Raw genomic sequence first — 11,827 nt, 5'->3', positions numbered from 1 at the left:
ATTGAACAAGGACACTACATTACACAGCTGTAGAAGTGCTGTTGGTACAAGCCTTGTGATTTGTCTTTCTCACAATCTCTATACAATGTGCAGATGAAGCTATTAGCCTCTCCCCAGTCCCCCCTGGCACAGGCACAGCAGCTTTTGTTTGGCATTACCTTCATGTTTTTTGTCAAAATAACTCATATGAGCCTGTGTGTGTCAGTTTTCTGCGAAGAAATGTGAAATAAGAAAACTTCAAAGACACATGTCAGCTCAGATAGGATTATGAAGCAAGATTTTCCACAACATCAATCAGTTTTTTTCTGTTTAACTATAGAGAAGAAGAAGCATGGCACATTGTGCTGCTGCTAATCAAACTATAGAGGAAAACAACAGGACGAGTAAGCCATGCAGGTACTTAAGCATTTCAATTGACCGCCTGCTAAAAATGGCTTTCAGTATTGATAAGGGTTATTGATAGGCTGAAAGTGTGATTTTGTCACTTGTCCAATGAAGCTACATTATAATAAACAACAGCAAAGCAATAATTGTTCACACATGTGTCTTGCTAACTGTCAAATAATCCTTTACCTTGACAGTTAAATATGCTAAGCAATATGCATTTATTTACAGTTAAGTACTCAACAGAACAAGCAAAGCCCATAACACCAAATATTTCATTATAAAACATTAGGTGATGCATTTAATACAATATTTTATGCAGAGGAAAATTGCATAATTGACAGTGGCAACACACATCTCAAAAAGTTGTGACAAGACATAGTGCAGAATGGACCTGACTTTTCCCTAGCATCAGCTCCTGTCTGGTGATGGGGTTTGAGAGCCCAGTGTCCTCCTGTATTAACGCACACTCAGCACAGAACACTGCACAGTTCCATGTATCCGCCGCTGACAGGAGAGCGGCCACATTAGTCACTGCTCGGGCCTCTTCTACGTGACAGCTCCCCCATGTGTCAGAGAGATAGCCAGATTTAACATGTGGAATCCTTACTTACCCCCGCCACACCGAGCAGATGACAACTCTCACTTCAAAGTTGATGGGATCGAGCTATTTCGCTTTCATGTTGCAACTGGTAAGAGCTGGAGCTGAAGCAACTTTGGGCTGTGTGTTTTTTTCTACCCGCTCTTATAAGGGTTAAGAAGTCAGGAGGGATAGATTTCTTATCCCCACTTCCTTTTCCCATCTTAATGATTTTATTTCAGAAGGTGGTTCGCAGCAAAGCACACTTTCATTTTTGATCCAACACTCAGGTATCAGATTTCTCCCTCTGGCGTGCAAGTACTAGCAATATAGAAACCTAGCCCTTATTAGGAAGATGTAGAGTTTGAATTATATTGATTCTGTTATGCTGATGTATAAGGTTCTATTTGTTAAACAGGGCTGCACACAGTCTTTGTACTAATCATATCTTGAAGAAAGGGAAGGGAATCGGGCATACCTTGTGTCAACATATTTATTTGAGCAAAATATAAACTTGTATTTCACATAGAAAAATGTTATTTTATTGCTGAACCAAAAAGAAACACAAAATGAATGATTTTTATATGCATTTATTTGATAAGTACCGGGCTTATTAACATGTAACATCTGCAACAGTTACAGTGTAAATATGCCAGATTATAAAGGTACTCATTCCCATCTGTTGTTCTTATAGGTGGACTGGTCTTTGTGCATATATTCACAAAACATGTGGTTGTGATTGTGAATAAACCAACATGACAATTGTTCTCATTAAAATAATGCATTCAAACATGTTTATTTCATATCTGAGGGGATAGATTGTGTGTTTACAACAGAAATACATAAATTACCCTTAAATTACCTTTACAAATCAATTTACCTTTTTATTTCTGTAACTCAAAATGCTTCTCAGTCTCTGGTGTGGTCCCCACATGCTTTTATTCATCTTTGACAACCTTGTGTTATGCTCCTAATGAGACAAGGGGTGGTGTCTCATGGGATGTCCTACCAAATCTGTGTAAGGGCATCACTCCTAAAGAATCTAAACATAATGTCCCAGAGGTGTTCTATCAGGTTTGAGTGAGGTGATTGTGACGGCCATTCATCTGTATCACTCTCTTCATCCTCCAGGCACTGCCTACAGACTCTTGAGCCCACAGGAGCTTGGGCATTGTCATGCATGAATGAATGAATGAATGAATGTTTATTTGGACAGTAATGCACAGAACATGCGTAGAAAAAGTAAATACATAGATATAATTAGTAATTAGTAATAAATTCTGTGCGTCCCTCCATGGATATGCCTTCCCAGACCATCTCTGACCCACCACCAAACCCCTCATACTAAACAATGTTGCATGCAGCCTTCTTCTTGTCTTCTCCAGACTCTTTCATTTCTATCACAGGTGCTCTGAGTGCACCAACGGCAGACTTGCCAAATGTGCTGTTGTCTGGCAAATGCCAGCCAAGCTCCATGGTGCTGGGTGGTGAGCATAGGATCTACTACAGGATGTGGTTCCCTCAAGCTGCCCTCATGAAGTCTGTTGTGATTGTTAGGACAGAGACTTTCACACCAGTGGCCTGCTGGGGGTCATTCTGTAGGGTGGGGGCAGTGCTCAGCCTGTTCCATCTCTCACACAGGAGCAGATATGGGTCCTGCTGATGGGCAGAGGACCTTCCACAGTCCTGTCCAGCTCTCCTTCAGTAACTGCTGTCTCCTGAAATCTCCTCCATGTTCTGGAGATTGACACCAAATCTCCTTGCAATGGCCCGTCCGAATGTAACCTTCCTTGGAGAAGTTGGACAATCTATTCACCTTCTGTAGGGTAAAGGAATGGCCACATGCTCCCAGTAATTATTATCACCCAAGGCAAAACCAGCACTGGTGAAAAAACAACCAAAAAAGATCAAGAGGGAGAAACTTGAAATCATCTCCACAAGCAAAACCAGTCCTGTTCTAGGGGCTGTCTCATTGTTTTCACTCTACTGCACCTGTTGTTCATTTCCATTAAAAGAGGTGGCATCCTTTTGTTCCTAAGACATTGCCCTGTCTATATTTGTATAGATATATGACAGATTTATTTTTTTTAATTTTTTTTACATTGGGATCTGATGTGTTTTCAGAATGTTCCTTTAGTTTTTTTGAGCAGTGTATATGAAGTAATATGTATGGAAGGATGCAGCACAGACAAAAAAAAAAAAAAAAAAAATCAATGCATCTTGCTTCATATATTTGATATCTTCTGTGTGTATATCAAATGTAATAAGTAGCAAACATGTAGAAAAACACTGAATGAGAGGGTGTGTACAAACTTTGACTGGCAGCATGCATAAATACTTACACATAAATACTTTGAAGTCTATCTTCTGGCATCAGGGTGAATGTGGCGTGTGAAGGATGCACCCTCCTACTGTTAATTCAGTGTGACTCATTTCATAATGTGTGAATGGAAGTCAGGTCACCAGATTAAGCACATCTCTGCTCCCAGGGCTGACTAATTCAGATGAACAAACAGAGGCCTGGACCAGAGCCAATCCTCCAGCCCTCTGTACTCCATGCGTACACTCTGCTCCACAGATTGCACTAAGTAATTCTACCACTGCTCTGACTGTTTATTTACGTATTATTTCATAGTGGTGTAATTAGCACTTTATCCACTTAACAGTACTGTTGGATATGTGTGTAAACTGTATAAACATAGCTAACCCTTTAGTTGCTGAAATCCTAATAGGAAGTGTTGGGGTCACTTCTGGCTCCTTCGACTTTACATTAGAAAATGGTTACACCTCTCTCTGTATCTGCTGCAGTGTACCTTGTCATTTTGATCTTAAAATGTTTGTATTAACCTGTCCTAGTGTTTTTATTTCACTGTTTTGTCTATAAATAAATTTCTATTCCTAATATGGACCTCTGCTCCAAATTTGTCCCTGTAACTGCTTGCCTTGGTGAGCTTCGTTTGACTGTAGAAGAACGTTATGGGTGAACTTACACTCCCTTTGTCCACTTTTTTATACTGTCTTTGGTATAAACATTAAAGCTGTATTATGTGAGTTTACTGGCTAAAGGGCCATCACCTGCTTGTCTCTATGTGGATGTTATAGCTTTGCATGAAATTCAATTACAGATCACTGAATTGCTAAAAAAAACTTCTTCTGTGTTTGGGCTAACCTCTCCACAGATAGGATGTGTAAATCTGTTGGCAAGGCCTGCTAGTCTCCATGGATACCAAAGAGTTTAATCCAGCCATAATGCCTTTTTAATACATGTAGCATACTATGTATACTTATTGTAAAGTAGTCAAAACCCTGAACCTGATTATATGGTTTTCTTTAGTGCAAAGTGAAGCTGTAATGGCTCTATACTGAAAAAACTCATCTTCTTTTTTGCTGTCCTGTCATAACTGTCAGAGCCACAGCACGAGAGTGGATGTGAAGGACATTTTATGAATTGAAAGAAAAAAACGCATATTCTAGTTGACAATAGCCAGCTTTAATTACAAGGATGTCTGCAAAGTGGAGAGGCGATGAAGTGGTTCTGAGCTAGGGCATTGTTTGAATTATGGTCAGATTGATGTTTGAAAAAGTTTGGAGAAAAAAAAAAATCCTTCTTTATATAGAACTTCATTGTCAAAGCAAGAGGAGTCGTGACTAAACTCAACTACATATCTCACCTGCTTTTAAGGTTTTTGCAGAGTTCAGCTGCAGTTCCATCTGGGAAATGTTGATGCACCATCTTGTCAGCCATAAGATGATGCCACTTACTACAACTACCACCACTGCTACTACTACTGCTACTACTACTATTACCACTACAGCTATGCCACTAAACATTTTCTACACACCATCTTCCATTACTTCAGACAGGCCTACCTACAACTACTCAAAAAACTGCTGCTCGTTTTACTCAGCCCTGTGTTGCATCATGGATATCTTTAACCTATATAAGCGTGAACATTGGTGACATAATATTTCAACTAATCCGTCACCACTCCAGGAACCACTTAAAGGAAATGCCCAGGTCCCCTTTCAGGTGTTTGATTTGCCCATTCTATTGCTACTTGAAGAAAATAGTTTGTAAGTCTCAGCTTTGGGTAGCAAGTACTGGTAAGTGGCATTATAAAGTGTAGAGTTCTTTATTGTTCTGCTGTAGATCCATGTGTGGGCGAGGTCTTGGCTCACACCCTCTGTTACTTTTCAACCCTGTGTCTATTGTAACTGTGAATTTATTACTGTAAGAATTAAATAGGTAGTATGGTTTATACTTTATAGTTCAGATGCTGGATAACTGCTGAAAGTTTGAAATATAGATTAGGTTAAAAAGTTCCAATTATTGTATCAAAGAAATAAACTATTTGAATTACACTGTACAGCTACTGTTGTTACTGCACACAGAAAGCCACTATATTTCTATTGCTTGTACTTCCCCCTTTTTATTTTTCCCACTGCACCAACCATCATTTCTTTAATAGATTCAGTGCAAAAATTATACTCTGTAGATGAAAACTACAGTCAACCTTGAGCCAGGGCACTGCAAATATTAGACTCTTCTACACTTCTACATTATATATACTAAATCATCTATTTCAATTGATTATATTATTGCTTATATAATTTAGATTTTAAATTAGTTAAGGAGGCGTGCTTATGTGTTACTTTTCCAGTGGTTGGTTATCACTTTGTCTGGAATGTTCATTGCATATAAACTTATTTGTTTCCACAAAGACAAGCAAGAGACATCACCAAAGCAAATTACAGATAAGATCTATGGAAAGGTCACCCCCGTGTTGTTCAAAGTATTTCTGAGCAATACAAACGCTTGTAACTTGATGTTTGACGTTATTTTCTGATGATGTTGTTTCCTTATCACAAAAATACCTGGAGTTGTGTTTTGTTTCATTCACACATGTTTAACACACAAAACTGCATATTTAGGCTGAATTTTTCTCTCAAACAGAATTTGTCATATGCTCCACTGTGTTTTTAAACTACATAAACCTTCATTAGAATTATTTGGATAATTCTCTGCTAAACAAAAGGTAAAAGGTAGATATTAACTTAAATTGTACTTCTACATGACATCATAATGTGGAACAGAGCATTTTGGGCTTTGGAGAGGTACAGTAATAATAAAGAGTTACTAAAACTTGTGTGAATGAAACAAAACACACCTCCAGGTTTGTTTTAGAAGAGGTAAAAACAATATAACATGGCTAAAATCACAAGAATACATTTTGTGTAATGTAGGCCATAATGCCATATAGTGGAACATTTTAGACAAAGCAATGACGTCATCATAGAAACAAGCAGAAGCTGATCCTCCATCAGAAAAGTTTCAGAGTGCACCGTCGGCATGAACAGTGCATCCAGTGTATTCTGCCTGTGCACAGTGAGCCACATTGTGCTCCTTGGCCGTTTGACCCCTTGTCCCTTTCTTAGCAGCAAATGTCACGTCTTGGACCATTTTCATCTATGGATTTAACATTAAGCGATAGGTCAAGCTTTGAATAAAAGATGTGGAGATCTTTAACAAAGATTTTTTTCACTTTAAATTGGTTTTCTAAAAGTCCTGATGTTTCCTCTATCATTATTATCTAATTAGAAACTTGACCTTGGTAAATGCATATCTGTAGGACAAATCTATCTTAAAAGTAGACAATTATTTTATTCCCTTTGCGTCAGCTCTGGCTTTTTATAATCCATCTTGTTGCGGGATGTGGGGCAGTGCTTCCAGAGAGAGGAAAGAGGACTTTGTTACTGCATCAGTGTCTTTGATGTCGTGAGTGAACAGTAGGGAGCCAGTGCACAGAGTGATCCAGGTCACACATACCACACTGTAATCTGGCTCTCTCTCCTCAGGCCTGAGTTTTATCAGCCTCCTGAATCACTGGCCTCAGAGAAAGTGGACATATGAGCAAGTTTAAAAGAGCTGTTTCTTTCACTTTTGGACTTTGGGACTCTTGGGTAGTGACTGGGTGTCACTGAGTCAGTGGAGCGTGATAGACACAGAGCCAGAGCAGGAGAGGTGGCATTGGTCACTCAAATGCCAAACCAAAACATCTTTATGTGGAACACCATGTAGAGTGTATCATAAGATGTGTTACCAAATGTACAAGGTATAACAAGGCAACATAGTGAAAGCAAATATGTTACAAAACTGTAAAGGTCAAACTTGTCTTTGTTTGTGGGACAAATAAAGTTTTATCTTATTTTCTTACTTTCCTGGTTTAAGCCCAGTTTATTTCAAGTTTAGTTCAAATTTAGTCCAAGTTAGTCCCAATTTTGATGTAGTGTGTGTGTGCTAAAGATATGACAGGACATCTAAAAGACAAATTTAGCTACTTTTGGTATGGGTTTTCCATTGACCAAGAACCTAAATACTATAGACTGTATAAAGAAGTAAGAACTAAGGGAGTGTGACATCACAAACAAAGCTTGTGATGTGGAGCCAGGATTTATATTATGAATAGAAATGTATGGAATATGGATAAAGTAAAAACACCAGAATCATGTAGGGAAGGTTAATACAAACATTTTAAGACCAAAATAACGAAGCTCACTGCAGCACTTACAGAGAAAGGGGTGACAATTCCTCAGTGAAAACTACATTGAAAACAGAGTTGAAAAGCCAAAAGATCCATATTTTTTAACGTGGTGGCCAACAGGTTAACTATGTCTATTTATACATAGTCTGTGTTAAAGACAGGATAAGTACATATGATATTTTTTCATGTCCTTCCCTGTTTATTTCCATTTAATTACATAAAGCAGTATAAGTAGACAGCGAGGGCCTCTGCTGAGTTTGTTGATTCATTATTATTAGGTAAATCATTCTAAAACCTGCTTAAGGCTTCTCTCTCTCTCTTCTCTTTACATTCCACAGCTCCTCTCGCTCCAGCATATTGCTCGTGAGACTGCAAGCCTTACATCATGTGAACAGCAATGAACCTAATTCACTGTCAGCAGCTGTTCATGACCAGTTCGGACAATGAAAACAAATAGAATGTGCAGGTTTAGCGTTATGTAACCACCGCACGGCCATACGGGGACCCGCCCACATATGCCCCACACAGCCATACACTGAGTCACTAATGTGTGTGTAAAAGCATAATGGCCTAATAAAGTATGCAGTAGGGCCCCCTGTGACTGGTCTACACTTTGGAGAGTAATACAAAGTAGGTTTTAGCACAGACTAAAACTATAAAGCAGTGTTCTTACGCAGTGTGAGTTGTAATAATTGGGTGGTGCCCTGTTGAGGATGAGGCTGCCCTTGTCATTTGACGTGACTGCAAATACAATCGCCTTTGGATTCAACTGTCGACCTTTCAGCAAATCACAATGGCGCTCACAAATCTTTTGTATGGATTATGGCTCAGTACAAAAATAAGTTGTGAATTCATGCCATTAGTGGGTAGAGTGAAAAATTTACTCAAGTAAGAGAGTGCTGTTTCTTCAAAAAAAGAAAAGCACCAGTCCACTTTTTCAGTACTGGTACTGATTCCTATACTCATACAGGATACATGGAAACTGTTTTAAGTATTTCCCAATATCTACCTGTACCATTGACTAACAAACAACCAGAGACTAATATTAATAGCTTTTTCCCCCCTTTAAACTAAACTAAAATAAGACTGAACAAACCAAGTTGTATTATGTAGCTGTTATGTATCCCTCTATTTACAGAACAACTTTGTGGAAACTAAAATTTAACCATTATGAAACAATCTTGTCGTAAGACCATTCAAGTAAATATTCTAGTAAAACATGGATTTATATGTCCAACCAGGATATTGGCTGATTCGATATTTGGAAGCCGATATCCTATACAGCAAAATATTCACAATTGTGCATCCCTAAAAATAGATGTATAAAGTAAAGTTTCAATAAATTATTTAGGGAAGTGACCAAGTTAGAGTCATTGGATGAATAACTGTGTGGACATAACATTTTATTTTAAATGTTAATGTAACTGCATCAAAATCTTTAAAATCAAGAACTAAATCATATAGAAGGGAGGAAACCTGTTTAAATCATTTAATGCTATAATAATATACAGCTTTTGCCACTGGTGGGAAAAACATAATGTTACGGCTACTCCAAAAATACGTTATGTTATACTGTTAACTGTATTACTCAAGTTGGAATAAAATATGGTGTCTCAGCTACTCAGAGAAATACAAGTACTACCCACCTGTAATACACTACTTCTGAACAAAATCTTGTGTTGTGTCAGAGATTATCCACTGCGAATCACCATGTCAAGGAACATCATTAAGACTTATGTTTGTGAAATGATCTGATCAATTTGTAAAGTCATTCTAATCTATTCTCAACTTTGAAAACTAAATCTACATGTACCATTTCCTCTCATGTACCCCGATGAAGAAATCACCTCTTCTCTTCTCCTGCCAGGGCCCATTCTGCCCACAGGTGTACATGCTGTGGTGCTGTCTACGGTGGATTTGTGTAAAGAGTAGCGGGGCTATTGACTTCTGTGTTTTAGACATTCATAAATGATGAGGTGAGACACAAAAGAATTCCCTCACTGCAGATATCAGAGGATGTTTAGACTAAATGTTGAATAAGCCAGAAATGTGTCAACAAAACTGAGTAGAAGAACCGAAGAGGATGTTTTATGTAAAAATAAACCACATAAAGCAACGTAATAACAGGTATCCCTCAATATTATCTCACTCGAACTGTTTGGATTGATTCATACGTATTTGAGAAATCCTGTATTGCTCTGCTTGAGTCCTCAACTTTATTTGTACAGCACATTTTACCAACACAAACAATAATCAGACAGGTAATATTTAGCCAGTAGCATATAGTAAATAAAGTAAATAAAAAAACCTTTGTACACCATAATGTAAAATAATGTTGTAGATATGTTTGATACTAAGCAACAGAAAAAGCAAATTAATGATAAGTATTCTTGCATAGTGCTTAAATAATTCACATTAGAAAGTCAAGTCCACATATAAACTTATTAAGTGAGGAAAACTTTGGAAATTAAAACAGTAATGCCAATTCATCAGTGGGCCAACAAACCCGCAAGATGTTGATGCAAAACCAAGCATCATTATTAACTATCTTGTATTTATTTGTTTTAATTTTTACTTTCTAATTTATTCTTTTGAAGGTCTCAGTGATCTTGCACAGTCTTCGCTGCATCATGTTGTGCGTGTACTCTTAATGTTTGTTTTCTCATTTGCTGTGTAAGTGCCAAGCCAATAGCAGTGTGTTTGGAGAAGGCGGAGTTGGACAGGAGCAGCTAAAGCGATGGAGAGCACATGATTCACTGGGCACAGCTGTGGGCAGTTCTGCCACATGGACCCTGCTGCTGGTGGCTGGATCCAGACACCAACATGGCTGCCAGTCCATTACTGAGCTTTTGGAGTCACTGAGTATACCATGTTGTCGTTATCCAAAAGAGACAGCAGAGAATTTGTCAGAGGAACGTGGTGGAGTTTTGGTGTTTTGGAGTTTGGTATATCGGTATTGCTATAATATTTGGCAGCACTATTTTTTTTCTAAGCTGCATACCCATGTGTCATTCCCTTTTCATCCTCAGGGCATTAGAACTGTCTTTAGGCTTGAATGAAGTAAAAATGGAAATAGAAGAGCTATCAGGCATAACACAAACCAAAACAAAACAATACACAGCAATAATATAATACTTTATAATAATGATGTAATGTTGAATCCCAAATAAATACATTTTGTTATTATTTTCACAAAAGAAAAAGGTTCAGTTGTGATATTGGTGGTTTTCAGATTCAGAAATGTGCTGATGTCATACAAGAGACAGTTTTTCCTATTCAATACATTGAATTTTGCCCTGAATGATCAGAAAGGTAACTTCCCAAATATGAAACATGATCATTTCTACAACATGTAATGAGGGTTAAAATAATGACATATAGAATGTTGTGATCACCTGAAACCCAGCAATTTACTGTATTGTAAAATTGTGGGCTTTCGTAATCATGTATTATTAAAACTATAGCTATATATCAGTACATCAGTATCAGTATATCAGTTTTTGACAACAGCAGCAAGACAAATACCAGATATTGACTCAGAACATCCATTTTGGACCATCTCTGTGCTGGAGTGGTGCTTAGATCCGAGCTTGGACCACTAGTGCATGCTGTGGTGCCTTTAAGTCGAAATTAGAACTAAATGTGGGACAGACATTTGTTTATTTCACATGTAGCCTAATGGACCAAACAGTACGTCATTGACAAATTTACAAACTGTGCAATCATGCGTCTCACACACAATTACTCATGTATTGATCAAAATGTTTCTAAATAAAATAAAAGCATTTCACAGTTCTATAAAAGTAGCATGACGTCCGTCCAGGGTCCATTTATCGAAGGACCTGCTTTGAAAAGGTTTTCTCTAATTAAAATTCACAGAGCAGATCTGGGAGCAGCCCCAAAATAAGTGACCGCTCAGCAGGATCTCCAAAGGTCTGCTGGAGTCATAATATCCAAACTGCAGGAGTGGCTGCCAATGGCCCAGGGCTGTGTTTGGTTCCAGGGCGGACCACAGGGGAGTAGGTGTGCCAGTGTGCAGCTGCAGCAGGGGCCAGTGCAAAGGAGAGAGAGGAGGGGGGCGATGGTGGAGACTGGCAGGGGCCTCACTCAAGGGACAGGAAATAGAGACAGAACCTTCTGGACGAGCGAGGCTGCCAGATGTTGTCTAGCGTAAGTCTGAACATCACTTGGATCAGCAAAAATGTAGACAAGAATAGCCAGTAACAAAACTTTGCCATAGCAAACTCCAACCAATGTGCCTATTGGCATATTGATGAAAACATAAATGAGTCGTTCTAAACTTTAAAATTTGACTAATCCA

Source organism: Boleophthalmus pectinirostris, unplaced genomic scaffold (genome assembly GCF_026225935.1).
Source record: "Boleophthalmus pectinirostris isolate CB_2022bp ecotype Guang Dong unplaced genomic scaffold, ASM2622593v1 HiC_scaffold_17, whole genome shotgun sequence".
Lineage (NCBI taxonomy): Eukaryota > Metazoa > Chordata > Actinopteri > Gobiiformes > Gobiidae > Boleophthalmus > Boleophthalmus pectinirostris.
Note: the sequence above shows the minus strand (reverse complement) of the source record.